This window comes from Giraffa tippelskirchi, chromosome 4 (assembly GCF_054371585.1).
Source record: "Giraffa tippelskirchi isolate mGirTip1 chromosome 4, T2T-mGirTip1v1.2.pri, whole genome shotgun sequence".
NCBI lineage: Eukaryota > Metazoa > Chordata > Mammalia > Artiodactyla > Giraffidae > Giraffa > Giraffa tippelskirchi.
In genome coordinates this window covers 180,963,481-180,975,500 of record NC_137278.1, presented here as the reverse complement: position 1 = coordinate 180,975,500, position 12,020 = coordinate 180,963,481, and the positions used below count along the sequence as shown (strand labels likewise).

At 37.0% G+C, this 12,020-nt stretch overlaps 1 protein-coding gene across 26 annotated transcripts in view; it reads right to left on the bottom strand.

Moving 5' to 3' along the window:
- The window catches only part of SOX5 (SRY-box transcription factor 5), a 1,114,103-nt gene that overhangs the window by 893,186 nt on the left and 208,897 nt on the right, over positions 1-12,020 (bottom strand). For 3 of the 26 annotated variants that reach the window (XM_081482964.1, XM_081482962.1, XM_081482961.1), the window contains exon 1: positions 11,480-11,677. The exons of 20 other annotated variants lie outside the window; for them this stretch is intronic. The gene's annotated coding sequence lies outside the window, so the exon portion shown is untranslated. Of the gene's footprint in view, positions 1-11,479; positions 11,698-12,020 lie in introns of those variants that run through there. 3 more of the 26 variants (XM_081482934.1, XM_081482933.1, XM_081482960.1) reach the window with 3 other exon arrangements.

The window sequence follows — 12,020 nt, the reverse complement described above, 5'->3', positions numbered from 1 at the left end:
CCTTTCTTTGGGATTGGAATGAAAATTGACCTTTTCCAGTCCTGTGGCCACTGCTGAGTTTTCCAGATTTGCTGGCATATCGAGTGCAGCACTTTCACAGCATCATCTTTCAGGATTTGAAATAGCTCAACTGGAATTTCATCATCTTCACTAGCTTTGTTTGTAGTGATGCTTTCTAAGGCCCACTTGACTTCACATTCCAGGATGTCTGGCTCTAGGTGAGTGATCACATCGTTGTGGTTATCTGGGTTGTGAAGATCTTTTTTGTACAGTTCTTCTGTGTATTCTTGCCACCTCCTCTTAATATCTTCTGCTTCTGTTAGGTCCATACCATTTCTGTCCTTTATCAAGCCCATCTCTTCTTTGTCAACTAATCCTCCATAATTTCTTCTTTTTAATGGTTAATGTAGTGAAGTACATACATAACATAAAATTCAGCACTTTAACCATTTTTCAGACGGCAGCTCAGCAGTGTTAGATATGTTCACAATATTGCACCTGTCATCTCCAGAATCCTTTGCATCATGCAAAACTAAAACTCTATGCCCATTAAACAAGCACCCTTCCTTCTGCGCCCTAGCTCCTGGAAACTACCATTCTACTTTCTGTCTCTATGTTTTTAACTACCCGAAGTATCTCACATAAGTGAAATCCTGTAGTGTCTGTCTTTTGGTTAATGATTTATTTCACTTTGCATAATGGCCTCAAGAATCATCCATGTTGTGGCATATGTCAAAACTTCCTTCCTTTATAAAGCTGATAATAATTCATTATATTACATATACCAGGTTTTGTTTATCTATTAATCTATCAATGGATACTTAAGTTGCTTCTATCTCTTGGCTGTTGTGCTTAATACTATTATAAACATGGGTGTATAATTATCTCTATGAAACCTCACTTTCAGATCTTTTGGATATATACACAGAAGTGGAATTGTTAGGTCATATGATAAATCATATGTTTAATTTTTGAGAAACTGCCATTCCATTTTTCATAGCAACTACACCATTTTACATCCCCACAAACATTCTAATTTTTCTACAGCTTCTCTGACACATTATTTTCTGGGTTTTTTTATAGTAGTCTTCTTAATGAATGTGAGATGACTCCAAACTTCCTTTCTAGCATATATCTACTTTTTTTCATTTATTCATGTTTTAAATTTCCTACTGAGACAGTTTTTGAGATATAATTGCCAAAGAAGATTAAGATGTTGATCTAAAAGATGTGATAGATTCTTTCTGAAATGTTTCTGGTATAGTCTATCATTAAAATAGGAAGTAGAGTCAATTAAAATTGAATATTCTGTTCAGTGAGCAGTAGCTTTGAATGCAGAGCTGAAATGGTTCTCAATTTTTTTTTTTTTTCTGCAGAAGCCTTAGAACTTAGTTAAGTCACATCTGGACAGGGGTCTACTCTTTCACTCACTTACTCAGACAACCTTTAGTTAACTACTTAACCCTAATTTCCTCATGCAAAAATGAAGATAAAAGAACTCACTTATGGAGTTGGGCTATATATTTGTGTGAATATTAAATGACCATATCTGGGAAATGGAAGGCATTCAAGAAACTGTAGATATTATTTTTTATTATACAACTGATTATCCCCTACATTGTTCAATTAGAGGATCCTTGCACAGAGTCATGAAATTTAAACATCATCTATTATATCTTTCATAGGGTATGAACGAAATGAAATCTAAAAATTTATAAACTTGCTCATTAAGTCATGATTTCCTGCTTTATAATCTGTATCTCTAATCTTGTTTTAATTACCATTGTATCCCCAGGTCAAGCAAAAGATTTACCACATAACAACATACCACCTAAGAGTTAATATCCTTGGCAGTGATTCTAAGTATGCCCCTGGCTAGGATTCCACAAATTGTCCACTCTTCTGAGCGGGGTTCTGTGTGGGAATATTCCAGCAACTCCTAGAAAAGAGTTAAGAGATTGAGAGAAATTTTGAAGTCTTTCTGTCTAAGAAGTAGTCCCAGATCGTTAGCAGTTTATATAGAAGCACTGAATAAGAGTGGCCTTTTGGTAACTAGGTTGAAAGAACTGCTTAATTTCTTTCCACTATACTTAAAGTATCATTTTTATTGTTATTAAAAATTGCTAATGTCAACTGAATGAACATGTTACCCAGTTAGAAGCAGCCTAAACTGCTGAGGTAAGAAATTATAATGATTAGTTATTAGAGGGAAAACCATTACATGAATGCAATGGGGAGTTACAGAGCAACAAGTAGATAATTTCTGTCTAACTACTGGGTAATTAATGCAGTAAGAAAATAACATGTACATATTGGGAATGAAGAATTATAGATTATTTGCACTTATTTTCTTTCTGTGGCAATTAAATTAACTATCTTTGATTTCTCACCTGTTACCATGGTTATTTTCGGTGATTTGGGTCATTAATGTCTTGAATATAACAGTTACATTAAAATTACAGCTCTTTCAACTTTGCAAAAAGATTCTGAAGCTACTGTGAAAGAGAAAGCTTTTGGCTTACGGAAAAAGAGTCGCCTGTTGAATGAAACTGTTTAATCATCTTAAAGCTAAGAAGTCTCACCTTTTGTTCCTTCATGATTTTCCCTAGTAGCATCACTGAGATTGTGTTCACCTAGGACTGCAGTAAATTGGCATGCGTTCTTGGGACAGTAAATTCTAACTATCCTACTTATGTTGTTAATACTTCCTCTCAATAATTAGAATAAGTTCTCTCCAACTTACTCTCAAAAATTCTGGAAAAATAATATATATTAGTTATATGATGAAAAATATATACTGAAACAGAATCAAACCTTAATTCTCTAAAAATAAATGTGAAAAACAGACTGAGCTCTGGTGGAGCCATAATAACTAGTTCCTGTTCAGGACGTGGAACATTGCCATGAGCTTTCTCTTTAGAACAAATATCCCAGTATTGATGGCTTGGTGCTGACTAGATGTGAGGGAAAATCCTAAAAAAGAATCAAGGCTCTACTTTACTGATTTTAGTCATACGGGTGAGGGAGAACTCTCTAACATATGAGGTACATGGCAGGGGCTCCACTTTCTCCAATCACATTTTATAGAGAATATGTTATCCTTGAAAAGCAGACAATAATAAATACCCTGCCTTAACTGAACTCCAGGTCTTAAATCTTCTCCAACAGCTGTCCTCCAATAACCTGGGTGGACAGGTTATATGTTTCAAGACAGGAATCTGACAGTCTGATTCACCACATCAAATCAGAGATTCATGTATCCTCTGTGGAGCTTTACTTGAATAAACAGAGGAGCTCAGAAAATGGAGTCTTCATTTTCAGTAAAGAAACTGGAGGGGCTTCTTCTCTGCCTGTATTTCTCGCACCATGCTATGCACAATTTTAGACTTCATCTCAAGAATGCAGCAACACCTAAAGCAACTGCTTTTACCCTCCTCTTTGACCTCATGCATGCTAAGTCACTTTAGTCATGTCTGACCCTTTGCAACTCTATGGACTGTAGTCTAACAGGCTCCTCTGTCCATGGGATTCTCCAGGCAAGAATCCTGGAGTGGGTTGCCATGCCCTCCTCCAGGGTTATCTTCCCGACTCAGGGACTGAACCAGAATCTCTTATGTTTCCTGCATTGGTAAGGGGATTTTTACCACTAGCACCCTCTTTGATCTCAGGGGAACACAGAAAAGGGTTGAAGCCAGGCCTTGAGATATTGCTGGAACAGAGAGTGAGATATGGTGGCAGGCTGAGAGATTATCATGCCTTGCTGTGGAAAGGAACATTGTAAGAAAAATGATAATGCTCTACACATACCTGTAGAACAGGAAAGAGAGTATATGGGAACAGGATAAGTGCTCCTGCATAAGTGAATGCTTTTCTTCTGTGGACTCATTTATTCTTTTACACAGCAAACATTTCTTAAGAACCTACTACCTGCTACACACTGTTCAGCAAGTTAGGAAATCAGTGGTGAACAAAATAGTCAAGGTCCTTACTCTTATCAAGTCTACAGTCTTACAGATTAAAATAAAATTAGCCAAACCATTGTATTAATATCAATTATAAACTGTGAAAAATGTTCTGGGAAAACATTTAGGATATCCAAAGTAAATTAATTATTCTATACAAGCATATAACAGACAGATTGATCATATCTGGAACATCAGAAAATACACTCCTCAGCAAATGTCATTTTAGCTGATCTGAAAAATATGAGTTGGAAGTGAAGGGCTTCATAAACAGATAGAAAAAGAAACTCGATGACCCAAAGATGAGAAGGGAGAGCACCATGGGTATGAAAATGAAGGATGGCCATTCTGTTGAGAGTGCAGAAAGTAAGGAAGAGAAGGATAGAATAGATCATACAGAGCCTTGCAGGCCAGTGTAAAATTGTGGTCTTTATCCTAAGCACAATGGAAAGCCATTGATGTGTCTGCATTAGGGAAGACTTACAACTGTATCTGCATTTTTAACCTCTTTGCGGGTACCGAGTACTGACTGAACACAAGGTGGCAAGAATGGTGAAGGAAGATTCTCAACTGGGAGGTTATTGCAGTCTTGGCCCAGGATGGATGGTGGTGGACATATTAATAACAAGAAGCTGATGGATGAACAATTAGAGATAAAATTAACCTAGGGTATCCAAAGTAAGTAAGAGGGAGGGTGACTCTTCGTTTCTGGCTAACACAGCAAGATGTGGGTGGTGTCATTTGTTAAGATGGGAGCATCAATGAAGAATCAAGTTTGGGTGGATGAAGAAGAGTTCAGTTTTGCATTTGAAGGTCTAAAGGACAGAGGGGAATTTTTTTTCATTTTCATGACTGATATCATGAAAGAAAGGCCTAATCAAAAACACATAAATCAAACTCAGGGTGAGAGAGGAGAATCTCTGACTTTGTCTTATTGTTTGCTTGTGAGTATATGTGCTTAGTCACCCAGTTGTGTCCGACTCTTTGCAATACCATAGACTGTAGCCCACCAGGTTCCTCTGCCCATGGGGTTATTCAGGCAAGAATCCTGAAGTGGGTTGCCATTTCTTCCTCCAGGGGATCTTCCCAACCCAGGTATTGAACCTGCGTCTCCTGAAGCTCCTGCATTGCAGGCAGATTCTTGACTGCTGAGCCATCGAGGAAAAGTATTGTTTGCTTACTTCTATTAACTTTAATATAAAAACTAATAACTCTGTGTCTGTTATTTTAACTTGGTTTTTAAGCTTAAAAATTTTAAAAACTTCATTCATGTAATGAAGTTACAGGACTTTAAAGCTGGAAAAGACCATATATTAATAAACAGTATACAGTCGAAAAACGTGGTCCCTCAAAGCTTGCAATTTACTCAGTGAGTGAATGATAATGTTAGAAAGCTGCCGGAAGTCTAGTGAGAACCAGAGAAGCTTTCTTCCTCTGAAAGGGACAGTGTGGCTCCTAGCCTGGCTGACAGCCCACATCACCAGGGGGGTGGGGGTTGGGAGCAGGGGAAGAATCTTGTACACACGCATGCTTGGCCCCCAGTCCTGAGCCTTTCCAGTCAACCTGGAGTGACCTAAGGATCTGTATTTTTAAATGCCTTCTAAGTGACGATGATTGACCAGATTCAGTACTCCATAAACACACCGGGTATCCCATACCAGCTCTCCTTGGGGCTTCTCAGGTGTCGCTAGTGATAAAGAACTCACCTGCCAATGCAGGAGACACGGAGACACCAGTTCAATCTCTGAGTCATGAAGATCCCTCCTGGAAGAGGGCATGGCAACTCACTCCATTGTTCTTGCCAGGAAAATCCCATGAACAGAGGAACCGGGTGGGCTATAGTTCATGGGGTCACAAAGAGTAGGACACGAATGAAGCAACTTCGCACACATGCACACACCAGCTTTCCTTAGGCCATTTTATAAGATTTTTAAACTGACATTTAAAAAACAAATTGCTTTTTTCCCCTAAATAAATGCTTCCAATTTAGTAAGGCAACTAAAAGTGTTCATTATGAAAAGTATTCATCACTGGAGTGAACACCAAGATTTTAAATTCATTTTGAGGTACGTGTGAATGATAAGAGGCTTCTTCATTTCTGTGGAAAAATTACTTATTTCCAGTACAAAACATGATCCAATATAAATATCTCCCTTTTATAAAATAATAATCCCTAGGCTGTATTAAGACTCTTCTAGAAGCTTAAAATAGTTCAATACTCCTAAGAGTAAATGTCTAATTTTGGTATTTTACTTTAAGTGTTTGGGTTTTGTGTGTGTTTTTTTTTTAATACAGATACAGTAGGTCTAAATCAGGTCCAATTTATTCTTTGAGGATTATAAAACACTCAAAAGTATAAAAAAGGGATATTTTATAGGCAAGAATGAACATTCATGAATACCAGATTGTATAAACAATACAAATGACAATAACTTGGAAAACTGAGCAAAATTCAACAATGACGACCAGTATAACAGAAAACAATCCCTTAGGTATTGATAATCATCCTAGACTTTGGTGAAAGGAGTCATAACAATCAAAGTTAGGTGAAGCAGTTACATAGGACTTGGAGAACCACATGAAAAGGGCGTGGGGACAGTAGGTAGGGCCTGGCACATCTGGCTTTAGTAGAGAGATGAATACGGTGAGCTATTTTCGTCTGACTGACCACTACGCCACAGAAACATGCAAATGCTTTCCTGGCTTCTTTCTCTTCAGATTCCATAGTACCTTTGTCTCTCTCTGTTCCTCCTCCTCCCTCTCTCTCTCTTTCTCTCTTGGTGGCCATTAACTATACTGACAGTTTGACAGGCTGAAATAAGGAAATAAAACACTTAAACATTGTTTCCTGATGTATGCATTCATCTCTCCTGCCAAACACAGATATTGAGGAGATACTTCACTCCTCCTGTCAGCTTACTAAATTACACCCCAGCTTGCAGGTCTCTCAATCTCAGTGAAGCTCCCTTCCTTCCAGAAGAATATGCAAGAGCTTCCGTCTTTTGCCGAAATCCTTTCCTTTATCATTTTTAATAGTGAATTTTCTTAAGCTATGGGTTGGATCTCTGTAAGGGGCTGATTATCTTCCTACTTTTAAAAAGCTTGTCAGGGTTCAGTTTTATTTTTTAGAGTGCTTTCACGTAAGCAAGGGCAAATGAATCCTGAACCTGGTTAAAGGTTTCTTTCTCAGAATAAACCAAGAGTTTTAACTTTTTAAAACTATATACTCATTAACCTAACACTGATTTAACACTAATTCTCTTGCCAGGTCCAGTGATAGAAAAAAGGTTGATCAGGTTTCTGACATCCCCAATACATGCCCAACCACAAATAATAGAAGCTTCTGCCATTATTATTTGCATGTGGCAATTAGATTTTTCTGTTCAGCAAACTTTGAAAACCATACAAGTTAACAATTAACTTCTTCCAGAGGTGGCTGCTGTAGCTTAAATTTTGAGAGAACAGTAGCTAAGAGGGAGGCATTAAAGGAGAGAAAATGACTTTCAATTGGTTATTTATCTCTTTTCACCACCATTAACATGAAGAAGAAATTTCAAGGTGAAATATTCAAGAATTTGAAACAAAAAGAATAATAGAAGTTAACTTCTAAGACTTTTTCTTTGCTTCATTCTTTTAACTGCATTTATCCAGTACCTACTCTATGCATTGCTCAAGTGTATATTCTCTGAAAGATGCTGAGGACACTCCTACATCTCCTGTCTGGTTCCTAAGGTACTTGCAGTCTAGAAGAGATGCCACACTTATAAGTAAGTAGAACACAGGTGGAAACTATTTCCAACTGGAAATGTGATGGAAATTCAAAGAATGAAGACAGCAACCCCACCCCCACCACCCACACTGAGAAATTCACAACACAGTCTCACTAAAAGATCAAAAAATTTCCTCTACAAGACTCACATATTTTAATGTAATTCCTTGTGTTTTTGCTGCTGTTGTTGTTATGTATGTTGTCTGTTAGGCCATAAAATCTGTGAGGCCTTGTGCTTTGTCTAGTCTGTTCATGAATGTATTTTCAAGAACCCAACAGGCTGCATATAACGTGTTCCCAATAAATAGCTGTTGAATGGGTAAGTGAATCATCCTGTGATAATAAGTAGTGAATGAATCTGAATCTTTTGAGGAAGATTTTCTGAATTTATGATTGATATTAATTCCCTATCTTATTGAAGATCACCAATAAGACAGAAGACTTGTGTAAAATTGCTGGACACTCCAAAGATCACAGATACCATATTTAACTAGCACAATTGCCAAAACAACCATGACCAAATGACAATTTTTGTAGAGCTGAGGGTTTCCTTTTACTTACAAGGCCCCTCTTTTGCAATATGACCACCATCAGTGATTACAGGACTAATCACAGAGGTGAGGAAATCTCTCCGCCATGCTTCTTTCTCCTCTCTGCTTCCTATTTTTCCCAAGAAACAATACTTTCAAAAATACCCTTGCACCATCTTCCAAGAATTGTAATCCAGTTATTGCTAGTATAAATTATCCACAGAAGTGAAACATTACTATAGTAAAGATTAGAAAAAATGTAAAGATAAGTCATTCAGAAAATCCACTTGCAGAATAGACTTGCCAGATGAGATTAAATTCTTTTACAATAAACTATTTGGTATACAAATCATTTTGCTTTATCAAAAGTTACCTGAAATATTAGCTACTATTCATTAAGCATTTATTTATAAGCACAACACATGGTGCTACATGAATATTTCTTCACTAAAGCCCCACAATTACTTTATGAAAGAGGAATTTTATCCCCACATCACAGATAAAGAAACTGAGGCACAGAAAGATTACACTGAAAGTTGAGGAATCCAAGTCCACCCTGCTCTGAAACTCCAAATCATTTCTATTCTTTGCTCAGCACTCATTATATAATGCAGTGATTGTATTTATTTTGGCTTAAAACTCACAAATATTTCACAAGAAAATTCTTTTCAGTAGTGGTCATAACTTAGCTCTTTCGAGTTAGTATCACATGCAAAATTCAAACTTAGTTACCTGACTTGAAAAATACAAATTACAGCATTTTCCATCTCATGAAAAAGTCTTAAATGTCTGATTCAAAAATGCCATTGTGATTATAAGGTGGCGAATTATGTGTGAGGCTGGTGGGGGGAAGCACTGAGAACTGGGTCTTGCACAGGTTTCATGGGTAAGTTAGGACATATGCAATAGGATTTTTTAACTAATTTTTCCTATGTACCTCTTGTCTTGTTTTCTTAAATGTCTTGGCAACATATTAATGTATTACCCTTTAAAATGTTGGAAAGAGTACTTTGGGGAAAATTACTCTTCTTGTTCTTCTTTAGCCATACATCTGGGGTGAGATATGAATAATTCTGATTCCCCCAAAATGCACTCTTTCTATTATAATATATTGCCTTCCAGTAATTTCTTCTGGTTTTAAGAGTCTTGTCATACTCCAAAACCCTTTTCTAAATTTAATTCATATATTTGATCAAGGGATTAAAAAAGGCTAAAATTTTTGTCCTCAGTCTCTAAAACACCAAAATGATTCTATACATATCCTACCCTTGACCAAAAAAGACATTTTAAAGGCATTGAAACAAAGAGACTATCTCTTTTACCACACTTACATCTTTCCTCAATTTTATTTTCAAAATATTTACTCATAATAACACTAGATCTTTATACCATATAATATGAAAAAGGAAAGCAGGGGAGTGAAAAATGGAGAGGACTAGTAGAATTGCAGGGACAAGAAAAAGAAGGAAGAGAAAAAAAGAAGAAAGAGGATGTTGAAAAAAATAAGAGGAGTAAGACAGAATCTTTTTGTTTTGTCCACATCTTTTGGTAAAGTTAGAGGTTTGCTTTAAAATAAAATTGTTTCTTTCAGTCCTCAATGATATTTTATTTCTAGGTAACTTCTTTCTGAAATAGGTTAATTACAGAGGCAATTAGTCTAGCACACACAGGATGTCACTATTCCCTTATATAAATAGAACTGGCACGCATGTTTCAGGCAGAGAAAAATATCTGTAAAGACCAGATTTCAAAATGTAACAGAATCTTGTGCTATTTTGCCAGTTTGGGTTAAATTTCCCTATTGTCATCATCCTTATTTACTGAACAGCCTTTATGTTTTATTATCATCATAGAAGCTCTCTATGTAACTAGGAATGTCTACTCAAATCATAAAGAAAAAAATCCAAAATGAAAAAGTATTATGACATAACGTAACTGAACAGGAATAAGTAAGTTCTTATTAGCAAGGCAAATATAGATAGGAAAGAGGGAGCTGGAACTGAAAAAGCTAATTCTATATTAGTTTAAACAAATGTTCTGACCTATGCAGTCTCCTAGGTTTTTTGTGAGATGACTTTATTTTACATATTCAGACTTTGGAAATTAGTGACTAGTGTCGTTCTGACAACCAAAGGTTTCGTAGCACAAGAGCTTTTCTAAAAGCTGAATATACGTAGCGCTGGGTATCATGGTCCAGTCCCGGGGGCACACGTGGAATTCACAGGCAAAGTTGTTAAATCATTAATAATGGCATCCATTTTAGCCTGAAACTCCTAACTACTGATTATTGCTTGCCTATTTATCAAAACCAAAATGATAAAGTGCTCTTCAAAAGAATAAATTGCCGTATCTAGTACTAAATACATATTCATAGAGGGCACTTTGTCCTTCTTGATGGTGGCTACCCAGGATGACAAAACTGCAAGACACTGATGACATGCTAACATCTATGGTTCATTAGCTCCCAGTTTACGGTGGTAACAGTGAAAGCAAGGTCTTTGGGGCAGATCCTCACATTAATCAATACATTCCTCCCTCTTTTTTTGGCCATACAGTATTATCCTCGGTTTGAGCAGCTGTCTCAAATAAGGTTTGCCATGGGTCACGACAGTGTCTGAGAGAGATACCTAGTGACCATGAGTACAAGGAAAAACATTCACATTTTATTTCCTAATAATGATGGTCACCTTGCATGCTTTTCATGCACAAAGCACTGCATACTGCCTACAAATAAACCTAGTAGAGTACGTGCTTCAGCCGTGGGGTTACTCCACCTGGGTTTAAAAATTGGCACCACCTCTTACAAGCTGTTGAGTCATAGTAAATTACTCAATTTCTCTCAATTCCCTCAGCTGAAAAATGAGTATACGAGTACCTACTTCACGAGGTACTTAGGAAGCTTAAATTAGATACTACATGCAAAGATCAAGAACAAAATCTGGCAAAACGAAAAGTTCTCAGTAAATGATAGTTATTATAACATTCTGCAACTTATAAAAAGTGATGGAGTTTTTCTGATTTTACATTTGTGCGTGCATATTTAAATCAGGAAAACTTGCATTTAAATTTAAGCTCCTGTAAGAAAATGCAGACTTTTCATTGGTGGTGAACGTCTACAGGATAAGTTAACTGAGGTTTATAAAGCCTTCTATCAGCAATAGCATCATCCCCTAGACTAGTCTGTACAGCAGTCTCTTTGGGGTTTCAATCTGGCTTACCTGAGTATACTGCAGCAGCACAGAGACACAAGCTTTCTTCTACAATGAGTTCAAGACTACCGCTGATGACGTAGGGATGGGCAGGGGATGAAATGCTCTCCCTTCCAGAAGGTGAACGGTGGCACCAAGAACTTCTTAAAAGAATTTTTTTCGTAAAAGATCATTGGCTTTACTGCTTCTATCTGACCTTTCTGCCCTATTTCCCCAGGGACTTTGCTAGTGGGTGGGTAAGGGTAAGTCAGCTTCGCAGCTAAGCCAGCTAGGCAAATAAGTTGTTTTGACTATAGTGCCTACAAATATAGAGATACGTGCATAGGTATATTCTTTCCATGCATGCACCAGGATAGCTCCAGAAAGTATGATAATTCAAAGTATATTACAGAGATTAGAGAGGAAGATATTAGGACATTTCCTTCTCCATAACAACCAAATAAATCATGTTTGTTATTACAAATCACACACACACACACATACACAGTGGTTTCAAGTCTCAAAATCTTTTCACTTGGGGATTGCCTGATGAGACTGAGTCCTTTTGGGC